Below are 13,438 nucleotides of genomic sequence, written 5' to 3'. Positions count from 1 at the left end.
TCACTGTCTTCCAAGCCATTGTGTACTGGTCCATTGTGGGGCATTCCATAAGTCCGTATAGCACAGTTTTATATGTAAAGTCCTTGAGGTCTGCCACCCTTTCCAGTAGGGGGAGCAGTCTTCTCCAGAAATCCTTTGCAAAATTACATGTCCATAATAGATGTTCCACCGTTTCCTCGTCTTGGCATCCGGCTCTTGGGCAGATGGCAGACCTCACAAATCCTCTTCTGTATTGGAATGCCCGGCAAGGAAGACAGCGGTGCATGCAACTCCAAGCCAGATCTCTCTGTTCATTAAAAAGATAAAAAACGTTAATCATTTTCCAGATAGACATAGATTTGTCATCATCATATCTGTCAACATTACATATTTCCTCACTTTTACGTATTTCTTTAATTAGTTTCTTACTATTTCTTAATTCCTCTATTTTCTTAGTCCCTAAATTAAAATCGGACACTATTTTCCTTAAAATCTCATAATGCGTCGACAAATTAAAAGCATGGGGCACAGATATATTAACTTCATACCATCCAAACTTTCTCATAAAAAATCCTGTATTAAAACGCATAAAAAAGGACCAATAGTGATTCTTAAAAAGGGCATTAAAACAGTAAACGAACAGATGGATTAAAAGAAACCTATTAAAATCTGGAAAATCTTTACCACCTTTTACTTTTGATTTCATCACGATTTCTCTTTTCAGCTTTTCCATTTTTGAGTTCCAAAAGAAGGTAAAACAGGTTTTGGTTATCTTTTTTAAAACATTAACAGGCGGGGGGAAAACCATGCTAAGATACAATAAAAGAGGTAAAATCACCATCTTTAAAACCAATACTTTACCCTCCATTGTAAGTCTCCTCATGTTCCACATACATATTTTCGTATTTACTTTCTGTGTAACTGTTTCCCAACTATTATAACCATCATTATTTTCAGTGAATGATATACCTAAAATGGAAATGGATTCGGAGACATTAATTGGTACATCACGTAAAATCATCCCCCCAACACTTAAAATGTTACACTTATTAAAATTGATTTTAAAACCAGAAGCTAGGCAAAAGGATTGCACTTGATGGAGAGTGGCCGTAAGTGATGGTGCATCTGTACACAAGACCGCCACGTCATCCATGTAGCCTACAACCTTGGCCTCCAAACCACCGCTTCCAGGCAGAGGGACACCGCATATCTGTTTATTTTGGCGTATTGCACATAACATTGGTTCCAGTGCACAGATAAACAGTAGGGGGGACAGAGGGCATCCCTGTTTCACCCCTGACCGTAAAAATACCTCTTGTGTCTTAAAACCATTCACTAAAATCTTACTTGTACAATCCTTGTAAAATGCTTTAAGCGATAGTAAAAACCCTTCTGGTATGCCCATTTTCTCTAAAACTTTAAAAAGATAAAAGTGTGAGACACGGTCAAATGCTTTTTCAAAATCAATAGATAAAATCGCCATTTTCCCCTTTCTGTCTTTCACATCCTCAATACAGTCTTTCACTAAATTCAGATTGTCCCATATACTGCGCCCCGGCACCCCACACACTTGATTAGAATGAATAACTTTGCTGATGACTTCTTTTAGACGATTTGCACAAATTTTAGCCATTATTTTATAGTCACAATTTAAAAGTGTTATTGGTCTCCAGTTTTCTAATTTTGATTTATCGCCTTTTTTGTATAGGAGGGAGACTTCACCTTTCTTCCAGGAATTTAATAAAACCTTATTATTAAAAACCTCAGTAAACAAATAAAACAAATCATCTTTTAAAATATCATAAAAACATACATAAAATTCTATTGGGATGCCATCAGGACCAGGGACCTTTCCAGTTTTAAAACTTTTAATAGTTTTTAACACTTCTTGTTCCGTTAAAACTTGGGATAAAAACTCTTGGGATGCGGGATCTAAAACAGCTGTTAGTCCTTGCAGCGAATCATCCATTAATTTATTATCTATATTTTTTCCATTAAAAAGATAAGAAAAAAAAACCTCAACTTTACCCAGCATATTTTTTATATTATTCTCACCATCTATATGGTCAATTATCACTTTTTCTTTTTTATTTTTCCTAAAAAAATATCTGGAACACTTTTCATTTTCTTCTATATGTTGTACTCTAGAACGAAAAATTATCTCTTTTCCTTTTTGTTCTAGCCATTTTGAAATCTCTTCTTTTAAGTTTGAAATATCAACTTGTACATCTATCCCATTGTCTCTGAGCTTAAATAATGTTTGTAGGCGGGTATTTAAAATTCTATATTCTTCATATTTTTCTTTGGCTTTACATATACTCTTTTTAATAAAAAAGTCTTTTATTTTTACTTTCATTCTATCCCACCATACACTCATAGTCTCATTTGTTTTTTTCCCTTTTCTACATTTCCTATAAAACTCAATAAAATCTGATAAAATCTGCGGGTCGGTTAAAAGGGATACGTTCATTTTCCAGCTTTTCTTACCACATTTTTTGTTGTCATTTACTTTTATGGTAAAGGATAAAAGTTTATGGTCTGAAAATATATTAGTTAAAACTTCACATTTGGCAGGTATTGTTTTATCTGAACCAAAAATAAAATCAATCCTAGAGCTACAATTAGCATTGCTCCAAGTGAAACCGGCGTCCTCTGTGCTGTCACTATGACACTCTTTATATATGTCTATCAATTTAGCATCTTTGACTATATCATGTAGCATACCTGAGGTTTTATCGTAGTTCCTGCTTACAGAGCTGGAGCGCCGGTTTTCACCTTTTAAAACACAATTAAAATCCCCTGCTAAGATAAAAGGTTCAGAGTTATTAATAAATAATGGTAAAAGATCAAGCATTTCGGCTCTTTCATTTTTCTCTGGGGATCCATAAAAATTTAAAAACTGCCATCTAATACCATCAATAAAAGCTTTCACTAATAAAATACGACCTGGTAAAATTTCTTGAATAAAATCAATTAAAACGTTCCCTTTAAAAAGTATGGCTACACCCGCTGATCCTGCAGCATTCGATCCGGACCAGACAGATGGCCCACACTTCCACTCATCTTTATATTTTTGATATGACATTTCATGTGGGATATTACATTCTTGCAGAAAAAATACAGATGCAGTAAAACACGTAAAAAAATTAAAAAGAGCAGTTCTTCTCGTGTTAGATTTTATGCCTCTCACGTTGAGGGAAATACCTTTGAGTTCAGCCATCATTAGAAAATGTAGAAATTTTACTTAGGTAACTAAGAGCAACGGATTTACCTGTCCGATGAACCTGATCAGACCACTGGGCTTGCGCCTCCCTCCTCATCTGATATTATCGTCACGAGAGTCTCCGTGGAGGAGGAAAGATTACCACATTTATATAAACCCGACGCTACACTGGCATAGCTCGGAGGGCTGGCTGGCAGAACCCGCTGGGTCTCCATTGGCTGGCCATGCAGTTCCTCATCAGGTGGGTCCCCGAGGGGTTCCGACGCCCCTGTTTGACCTGTAGAAGGTCGTCCTAAAGGAGGAGGTTGCGCACAAGGCAGAGCCTCTGACTCTTCAGAGGCAGCAAGATCCCGGTCCCCACCTGTAGCAGCGGAGACCGAAACCCCTGAGGGTCCAGCGTCCACGTCCCCTTCTGGAGAAGTGTCCATCTGTTCACCTCCTGCTGCCTCCTCCGAACCACCCTTTTTCTTTTTCTTAGGACCCACCTTTATCCACTCAGCGCCCTCAGCACTAGGAGACCCAGACTGGGCATGGGCTTCTGTGTCGGCCTTTTGCCGGTCCCTTTTGACCTTACCAGTAGTGCCCTTCTGCTCCTTCTCAGCCCTCCTTTTGGACTCCCGCAGGTCCTGCAGCCAGGTTTTGGGATTTGGTATTTTACCTGTCATAGACTCTGGAGACACTTCACTATTTGGTACGCCCTTATTGTCTCCAGAGGCTCCAGGTTGTTGTTCCTCCTCCTGAGGGGTGGTCTGATCTTTTGGTCCTTGGTCGGACGTCTTGGACTTCCCCTTTTGCTCATCTTCCCGAAATCTGTGAGGGCAAGAAAAATAAAAGTGACCTGGAGTCTGGCAAAAACTGCATTTCTTTTCCTTAGGGCATTCTTTTGTCTCATGTTCTTCACTAGCACAATTTCTACATGATACATGACAGTTTTCTTTTGAATGACCATAGCGCCCACAATTTCTGCAATATACTGGCATCCCAGAAAAGAAGAAATCCCCATTTGTTTGCCCAATTTTGAAACGGGCAGGGGGGAGCCGTATACCACCTGGTGTATTTGGATCTCTTGTACACTTCACAAGGAATTTCCACTTAGATGTCCATATGTTATATTCGTTTAATATCTTCCCAATACATTTAACACTTTTAAAATAAATTGCTAGAAATGACATTACTTCTGGAGCAGAAACAAAGGGCGAAAATATTTTTACAATAACCAGTCTTACCTCATCCAGGACGTGCTCAACAATTTGTATCCCTTTCAAAACAGGACTATTTTCAACTTTTTTTAACTTTTCTAGTACATCTCTAAAAATACCTTCTCCGGTGAATGTGATGTCATAGTCACCTCTTCTGGGATAATCCTGGATGGAGAGAATTTCATTCCTTTGTACGCCAAGAAGGTTCCTGAGCACGTCCTGGACTACATACCCTAATTTCCTCATATCCGAGCCACCCGCCGTGAAGTGAACTCGGATAGAGTTTTTTAGCCTCGCATAAAGAGGCACGAGGTTAGGGTCAACCTCCATGGAAAAATGCAACAAGGTTGCAAGTTGCAGCCACTTGCAATCTGCGCTCCTAGTGTTCTTGCAGCGAAAAACACCTGGAAGCTGGGGGATCGCAACTCGTTACCCTGGGACTAAGCCCTCTCCCTAATAGCAGCAAGCAGGTTAAGTCCACCAAAGTGGACGATCCTGCCAGGCCAAGGAGAGGAGTACCCGAGTGCCCTTCAACCACAATCTCCTGCAATAAAGCACTTGATCTTAGCCAAAAGGCCGAGAAGCGATAACCAGAATTGGTTTCAAACTACGGAGCCACCCAAGGATCCTGAAAAGTCCATTTGTGGAGATGAGCTCCTGGACTCCCGTTAAGAAGACATGTTGTCAACCTCTAGATCCCTTACATGCCTGCACTTTTCGGCTTGCTGCTGCTGCAATCCACGCGTTTTAGATCTGCATAACTCCACCTCTTTAAACACAGCACCTTCACCCCCTGCTGTTCCCACCCGCCTCAACACCGTTGGAAGGGAGGAGAACCAATTAAGGCGGGGGGTGGGGTGGAATGAGCAGCTGTCTACCCTTAGCAGGAGGGCTCCTGATTACATACCTCTCCTGCTGCTGCTGCTGGCTGTCCAGCAGCAGACTGAAGGTGGCTGCTGCTGTGCACAGGTATATAAAGGCTCAGAGCCTATTATGACACGCGCAGCCAGCGTTCCATTGCCACATTCCATCTACTGCAGGCAGGATACCTGGCTGGCTGAATGTCGCTGAGAAGCTCACAGAGACCGCCATAAGCAACAGTTTAACAGAATGCCACAGACTAATCAACCAAACTTTTTGGGTTGGGTTCTCTTTTATAGTCTGCAGGCATTAAATGAAAGAAGTCAGTGTTCCAGCAGAAGGAGACAACGTTTCAGAAAAGGCATTGTAGCAAACCAAAAAAGAAATTTTAAGCGCAGCAGAGTAACCAGCGCACATACCTGTTAGCTCAGGTGAGTTTAAAAGGCTGCTGTTGATAACAAGGGCATTTGCTAAATAGATGGTGTGTGTGCAACAATATACTGAAAGGTCAATTATATTGTGCAGCTTATCTCACCACCTGTAGTTATTTAGGTGAAAGCTCCAAAATGCTTGCCTAATATGTCTGTTTATCCAAAAGGAAGTAAAAAGGGAGAGCTAGAAAGATAGCATTGCATCACATTACATGGCAATGCAATGCACAGTTGCTGAAGTTGAACCAAAATGAGCTTGTAATCTGGCTTCTGCAACTTTGAACATGAAAAATCCAATGAGGAGAAGAAAAGCAAAGCCAAAGAGTCCATCCCAAAATCCGACAAACAAGCAAAATGAACAAAAAACATTGAATTCAATTCTTTCTGATTTTAGAAACTGCATTAAAGAAGGGGTGCACCGGTCCTGGAGATACTGCAATACCAGGTCAATGCGTGGAGTGGACAGAGCAAGCTCTTTTTCCATCTCCCTGTTCTAAAAATCCATTTAATATATGGTCCCCAGATAGGGGACGTATCAGATATTAAACTGATAAGAACAGATACTACACTTGATCTTAGCCAAAAGGCCGAGAAGCGATAACCAGAATTGGTTTCAAACTACGGAGCCACCCAAGGATCCTGAAAAGTCCATTTGTGGAGATGAGCTCCTGGACTCCCGTTAAGAAGACATGTTGTCAACCTCTAGATCCCTTACATGCCTGCACTTTTCGGCTTGCTGCTGCTGCAATCCACGCGTTTTAGATCTGCATAACTCCACCTCTTTAAACACAGCACCTTCACCCCCTGCTGTTCCCACCCGCCTCAACACCGTTGGAAGGGAGGAGAACCAATTAAGGCGGGGGGTGGGGTGGAACGAGCAGCTGTCTACCCTTAGCAGGAGGGCTCCTGATTACATACCTCTCCTGCTGCTGCTGCTGGCTGTCCAGCAGCAGACTGAAGGTGGCTGCTGCTGTGCACAGGTATATAAAGGCTCAGAGCCTATTATGACACGCGCAGCCAGCGTTCCATTGCCACATTCCATCTACTGCAGGCAGGATACCTGGCTGGCTGAATGTCGCTGAAAAGCTCACAGAGACCGCCATAAGCAACAGTTTAACAGAATGCCACAGACTAATCAACCAAACTTTTTGGGTTGGGTTCTCTTTTATAGTCTGCAGGCATTAAATGAAAGAAGTCAGTGTTCCAGCAGAAGGAGACAACGTTTCAGAAAAGGCATTGTAGCAAACCAAAAAAGAAATTTTAAGCGCAGCAGAGTAACCAGCGCACATACCTGTTAGCTCAGGTGAGTTTAAAAGGCTGCTGTTGATAACAAGGGCATTTGCTAAATAGATGGTGTGTGTGCAACAATATACTGAAAGGTCAATTATATTGTGCAGCTTATCTCACCACCTGTAGTTATTTAGGTGAAAGCTCCAAAATGCTTGCCTAATATGTCTGTTTATCCAAAAGGAAGTAAAAAGGGAGAGCTAGAAAGATAGCATTGCATCACATTACATGGCAATGCAATGCACAGTTGCTGAAGTTGAACCAAAATGAGCTTGTAATCTGGCTTCTGCAACTTTGAACATGAAAAATCCAATGAGGAGAAGAAAAGCAAAGCCAAAGAGTCCATCCCAAAATCCGACAAACAAGCAAAATGAACAAAAAACATTGAATTCAATTCTTTCTGATTTTAGAAACTGCATTAAAGAAGGGGTGCACCGGTCCTGGAGATACTGCAATACCAGGTCAATGCGTGGAGTGGACAGAGCAAGCTCTTTTTCCATCTCCCTGTTCTAAAAATCCATTTAATATATGGTCCCCAGATAGGGGACGTATCAGATATTAAACTGATAAGAACAGATTTTTTCTTTTTTTAAGCCCGAATTCGTGTACAAAACCCGAGTGCGCTTAAAAAAGTGACAAGTGCCACAAAAAAAGTGCACTAGGATGCTGGTCTAATTGAAACCCTCTCCAAAAGGAGAAGGGTCCCCCAAACCATTCCCCGTCCCTCCGAGCCAAAAGGCTACAGCGAGGAACAGGGACAAAAAGCCACCTCCAGCCGAAGCCAGAGGCGACCTAATCTTACCCCCAGCACCTGCCCGAGTTCTCACCCGAGCAAGGCACTGGGAGCCAAAGACTGTGCTCCCCACCCGGAAGAGGGGAGCCAACAACACTCTCCTCCCGAAAGAGGAGAGCCAGGGGGGTTCAGGGGGGAGCGGAACCTGATGGCCACACACTCTCCCCCTAGACCTGCCAAGAGAGGAACCCGTAAGGGAACCGCATCCCGACAAAATCCTAGTAGGACGTGACACACGTGAATAAGTGGACACACAGTGACAAAGAAATTAAATAAATAGTGAAGGTTTCACAGTATAATACTGCCCAGACCTTCGACCGGGAATTGAAAAATTCCCCATCCTAAGGCCAGAAGGCCCGGAATAAGGGTGTGTGCGAAGAAAGAAAATTTGAAGTGCTTGTGCAAATGTGCCATAAACTCAAGTGGGGTTCCCAATCCCAGTGAGTTAAGGCACCCCAGGGTCACCACTCCTGGGGCACTTCACACTTCGGGCTTTCGATCTTCCCCGGCCCAATGGCGTCGATCCTGGGGGGCCATGCTTTCCACCAGATGACTATATTAGCCACCTGGGGTACTAACAAGTGCCTAAACCCCAGTGTGCATAATGTATCAATCTACTAGGGCGGCCAACATCCAAAACCGCCTTTTCGAAAGATACTACACTTGATCTTAGCCAAAAGGCCGAGAAGCGATAACCAGAATTGGTTTCAAACTACGGATACACCCAAGGATCCTGAAAAGTCCATCTGTGGAGATGAGCTCCTGGACTCCCGTTAAGAAGACATGTTGTCAACCTCTAGATCCCTTACATGCCTGCACTTTTCGGCTTGCTGCTGCTGCAATCCACGCGTTTTAGATCTGCATAACTCCACCTCTTTAAACACAGCACCTTCACCCCCTGCTGTTCCCACCCGCCTCAACACCGTTGGAAGGGAGGAGAACCAATTAAGGCGGGGGGTGGGGTGGAACGAGCAGCTGTCTACCCTTAGCAGGAGGGCTCCTGATTACATACCTCTCCTGCTGCTGCTGCTGCTGGCTGTCCAGCAGCAGACTGAAGGTGGCTGCTGCTGTGCACAGGTATATAAAGGCTCAGAGCCTATTATGACACGCGCAGCCAGCGTTCCATTGCCACATTCCATCTACTGCAGGCAGGATACCTGGCTGGCTGAATGTCGCTGAGAAGCTCACAGAGACCGCCATAAGCAACAGTTTAACAGAATGCCACAGACTAATCAACCAAACTTTTTGGGTTGGGTTCTCTTTTATAGTCTGCAGGCATTAAATGAAAGAAGTCAGTGTTCCAGCAGAAGGAGACAACGTTTCAGAAAAGGCATTGTAGCAAACCAAAAAAGAAATTTTAAGCGCAGCAGAGTAACCAGCGCACATACCTGTTAGCTCAGGTGAGTTTAAAAGGCTGCTGTTGATAACAAGGGCATTTGCTAAATAGATGGTGTGTGTGCAACAATATACTGAAAGGTCAATTATATTGTGCAGCTTATCTCACCACCTGTAGTTATTTAGGTGAAAGCTCCAAAATGCTTGCCTAATATGTCTGTTTATCCAAAAGGAAGTAAAAAGGGAGAGCTAGAAAGATAGCATTGCATCACATTACATGGCAATGCAATGCACAGTTGCTGAAGTTGAACCAAAATGAGCTTGTAATCTGGCTTCTGCAACTTTGAACATGAAAAATCCAATGAGGAGAAGAAAAGCAAAGCCAAAGAGTCCATCCCAAAATCCGACAAACAAGCAAAATGAACAAAAAACATTGAATTCAATTCTTTCTGATTTTAGAAACTGCATTAAAGAAGGGGTGCACCGGTCCTGGAGATACTGCAATACCAGGTCAATGCGTGGAGTGGACAGAGCAAGCTCTTTTTCCATCTCCCTGTTCTAAAAATCCATTTAATATATGGTCCCCAGATAGGGGACGTATCAGATATTAAACTGATAAGAACAGATACTACACTTGATCTTAGCCAAAAGGCCGAGAAGCGATAACCAGAATTGGTTTCAAACTACGGAGCCACCCAAGGATCCTGAAAAGTCCATTTGTGGAGATGAGCTCCTGGACTCCCGTTAAGAAGACATGTTGTCAACCTCTAGATCCCTTACATGCCTGCACTTTTCGGCTTGCTGCTCCTGCAATCCACGCGTTTTAGATCTGCATAACTCCACCTCTTTAAACACAGCACCTTCACCCCCTGCTGTTCCCACCCGCCTCAACACCGTTGGAAGGGAGGAGAACCAATTAAGGCGGGGGGTGGGGTGGAACGAGCAGCTGTCTACCCTTAGCAGGAGGGCTCCTGATTACATACCTCTCCTGCTGCTGCTGCTGCTGGCTGTCCAGCAGCAGACTGAAGGTGGCTGCTGCTGTGCACAGGTATATAAAGGCTCAGAGCCTATTATGACACGCGCAGCCAGCGTTCCATTGCCACATTCCATCTACTGCAGGCAGGATACCTGGCTGGCTGAATGTCGCTGAGAAGCTCACAGAGACCGCCATAAGCAACAGTTTAACAGAATGCCACAGACTAATCAACCAAACTTTTTGGGTTGGGTTCTCTTTTATAGTCTGCAGGCATTAAATGAAAGAAGTCAGTGTTCCAGCAGAAGGAGACAACGTTTCAGAAAAGGCATTGTAGCAAACCAAAAAAGAAATTTTAAGCGCAGCAGAGTAACCAGCGCACATACCTGTTAGCTCAGGTGAGTTTAAAAGGCTGCTGTTGATAACAAGGGCATTTGCTAAATAGATGGTGTGTGTGCAACAATATACTGAAAGGTCAATTATATTGTGCAGCTTATCTCACCACCTGTAGTTATTTAGGTGAAAGCTCCAAAATGCTTGCCTAATATGTCTGTTTATCCAAAAGGAAGTAAAAAGGGAGAGCTAGAAAGATAGCATTGCATCACATTACATGGCAATGCAATGCACAGTTGCTGAAGTTGAACCAAAATGAGCTTGTAATCTGGCTTCTGCAACTTTGAACATGAAAAATCCAATGAGGAGAAGAAAAGCAAAGCCAAAGAGTCCATTCCAAAATCCGACAAACAAGCAAAATGAACAAAAAACATTGAATTCAATTCTTTCTGATTTTAGAAACTGCATTAAAGAAGGGGTGCACCGGTCCTGGAGATACTGCAATACCAGGTCAATGCGTGGAGTGGACAGAGCAAGCTCTTTTTCCATCTCCCTGTTCTAAAAATCCATTTTATATATGGTCCCCAGATAGGGGACGTATCAGATATTAAACTGATAAGAACAGATACTACACTTGATCTTAGCCAAATGGCCGAGAAGCGATAACCAGAATTGGTTTCAAACTACGGAGCCACCCAAGGATCCTGAAAAGTCCATTTGTGGAGATGAGCTCCTGGACTCCCGTTAAGAAGACATGTTGTCAACCTCTAGATCCCTTACATGCCTGCACTTTTCGGCTTGCTGCTGCTGCAATCCACGCGTTTTAGATCTGCATAACTCCACCTCTTTAAACACAGCACCTTCACCCCCTGCTGTTCCCACCCGCCTCAACACCGTTGGAAGGGAGGAGAACCAATTAAGGCGGGGGGTGGGGTGGAACGAGCAGCTGTCTACCCTTAGCAGGAGGGCTCCTGATTACATACCTCTCCTGCTGCTGCTGCTGCTGGCTGTCCAGCAGCAGACTGAAGGTGGCTGCTGCTGTGCACAGGTATATAAAGGCTCAGAGCCTATTATGACACGCGCAGCCAGCGTTCCATTGCCACATTCCATCTACTGCAGGCAGGATACCTGGCTGGCTGAATGTCGCTGAGAAGCTCACAGAGACCGCCATAAGCAACAGTTTAACAGAATGCCACAGACTAATCAACCAAACTTTTTGGGTTGGGTTCTCTTTTATAGTCTGCAGGCATTAAATGAAAGAAGTCAGTGTTCCAGCAGAAGGAGACAACGTTTCAGAAAAGGCATTGTAGCAAACCAAAAAAGAAATTTTAAGCGCAGCAGAGTAACCAGCGCACATACCTGTTAGCTCAGGTGAGTTTAAAAGGCTGCTGTTGATAACAAGGGCATTTGCTAAATAGATGGTGTGTGTGCAACAATATACTGAAAGGTCAATTATATTGTGCAGCTTATCTCACCACCTGTAGTTATTTAGGTGAAAGCTCCAAAATGCTTGCCTAATATGTCTGTTTATCCAAAAGGAAGTAAAAAGGGAGAGCTAGAAAGATAGCATTGCATCACATTACATGGCAATGCAATGCACAGTTGCTGAAGTTGAACCAAAATGAGCTTGTAATCTGGCTTCTGCAACTTTGAACATGAAAAATCCAATGAGGAGAAGAAAAGCAAAGCCAAAGAGTCCATCCCAAAATCCGACAAACAAGCAAAATGAACAAAAAACATTGAATTCAATTCTTTCTGATTTTAGAAACTGCATTAAAGAAGGGGTGCACCGGTCCTGGAGATACTGCAATACCAGGTCAATGCGTGGAGTGGACAGAGCAAGCTCTTTTTCCATCTCCCTGTTCTAAAAATCCATTTAATATATGGTCCCCAGATAGGGGACGTATCAGATATTAAACTGATAAGAACAGATACTACACTTGATCTTAGCCAAAAGGCCGAGAAGCGATAACCAGAATTGGTTTCAAACTACGGAGCCACCCAAGGATCCTGAAAAGTCCATTTGTGGAGATGAGCTCCTGGACTCCCGTTAAGAAGACATGTTGTCAACCTCTAGATCCCTTACATGCCTGCACTTTTCGGCTTGCTGCTGCTGCAATCCACGCGTTTTAGATCTGCATAACTCCACCTCTTTAAACACAGCACCTTCACCCCCTGCTGTTCCCACCCGCCTCAACACCGTTGGAAGGGAGGAGAACCAATTAAGGCGGGGGGTGGGGTGGAACGAGCAGCTGTCTACCCTTAGCAGGAGGGCTCCTGATTACATACCTCTCCTGCTGCTGCTGCTGCTGGCTGTCCAGCAGCAGACTGAAGGTGGCTGCTGCTGTGCACAGGTATATAAAGGCTCAGAGCCTATTATGACACGCGCAGCCAGCGTTCCATTGCCACATTCCATCTACTGCAGGCAGGATACCTGGCTGGCTGAATGTCGCTGAGAAGCTCACAGAGACCGCCATAAGCAACAGTTTAACAGAATGCCACAGACTAATCAACCAAACTTTTTGGGTTGGGTTCTCTTTTATAGTCTGCAGGCATTAAATGAAAGAAGTCAGTGTTCCAGCAGAAGGAGACAACGTTTCAGAAAAGGCATTGTAGCAAACCAAAAAAGAAATTTTAAGCGCAGCAGAGTAACCAGCGCACATACCTGTTAGCTCAGGTGAGTTTAAAAGGCTGCTGTTGATAACAAGGGCATTTGCTAAATAGATGGTGTGTGTGCAACAATATACTGAAAGGTCAATTATATTGTGCAGCTTATCTCACCACCTGTAGTTATTTAGGTGAAAGCTCCAAAATGCTTGCCTAATATGTCTGTTTATCCAAAAGGAAGTAAAAAGGGAGAGCTAGAAAGATAGCATTGCATCACATTACATGGCAATGCAATGCACAGTTGCTGAAGTTGAACCAAAATGAGCTTGTAATCTGGCTTCTGCAACTTTGAACATGAAAAATCCAATGAGGAGAAGAAAAGCAAAGCCAAAGAGTCCATCCCAAAATCCGACAAAC

General features: G+C 43.4%; 4 non-coding genes and 2 pseudogenes across 4 annotated transcripts; all 6 read right to left on the bottom strand.

The window, feature by feature from the left end:
* Positions 1-6,101: 6,101 nt before the first annotated feature.
* On the bottom strand, positions 6,102-6,292 carry LOC141193562 (U2 spliceosomal RNA). The gene has a single exon (XR_012266469.1). It is a non-coding gene; the product is annotated as a U2 spliceosomal RNA (small nuclear RNA).
* Positions 6,293-7,404: 1,112 nt separating this feature from the next.
* LOC141193642 (U2 spliceosomal RNA) lies at positions 7,405-7,612 on the bottom strand (annotated as a pseudogene).
* A 762-nt stretch (positions 7,613-8,374) lies between these two features.
* LOC141193798 (U2 spliceosomal RNA) lies at positions 8,375-8,466 on the bottom strand (annotated as a pseudogene).
* A 1,115-nt stretch (positions 8,467-9,581) lies between these two features.
* LOC141194295 (U2 spliceosomal RNA) lies at positions 9,582-9,772 on the bottom strand. Its single transcript, XR_012267081.1, has one exon. It is a non-coding gene; the product is annotated as a U2 spliceosomal RNA (small nuclear RNA).
* A 1,115-nt stretch (positions 9,773-10,887) lies between these two features.
* On the bottom strand, positions 10,888-11,078 carry LOC141194292 (U2 spliceosomal RNA). Its single transcript, XR_012267078.1, has one exon. It is a non-coding gene; the product is annotated as a U2 spliceosomal RNA (small nuclear RNA).
* Positions 11,079-12,193: 1,115 nt separating this feature from the next.
* Positions 12,194-12,384, bottom strand: LOC141194284 (U2 spliceosomal RNA). The gene has a single exon (XR_012267070.1). It is a non-coding gene; the product is annotated as a U2 spliceosomal RNA (small nuclear RNA).
* Between the last annotated feature and the right edge of the window lie 1,054 nt (positions 12,385-13,438).

Source organism: Phyllobates terribilis, unplaced genomic scaffold, assembly GCF_046119375.1.
Source record: "Phyllobates terribilis strain yellow unplaced genomic scaffold, ASM4611937v1 Scaffold_66__1_contigs__length_7565176, whole genome shotgun sequence".
In the NCBI taxonomy this organism is placed as follows: Eukaryota; Metazoa; Chordata; class Amphibia; order Anura; family Dendrobatidae; genus Phyllobates; species Phyllobates terribilis.
Note: the sequence above shows the minus strand (reverse complement) of the source record. Positions and strands in the feature narration are given on the sequence as shown.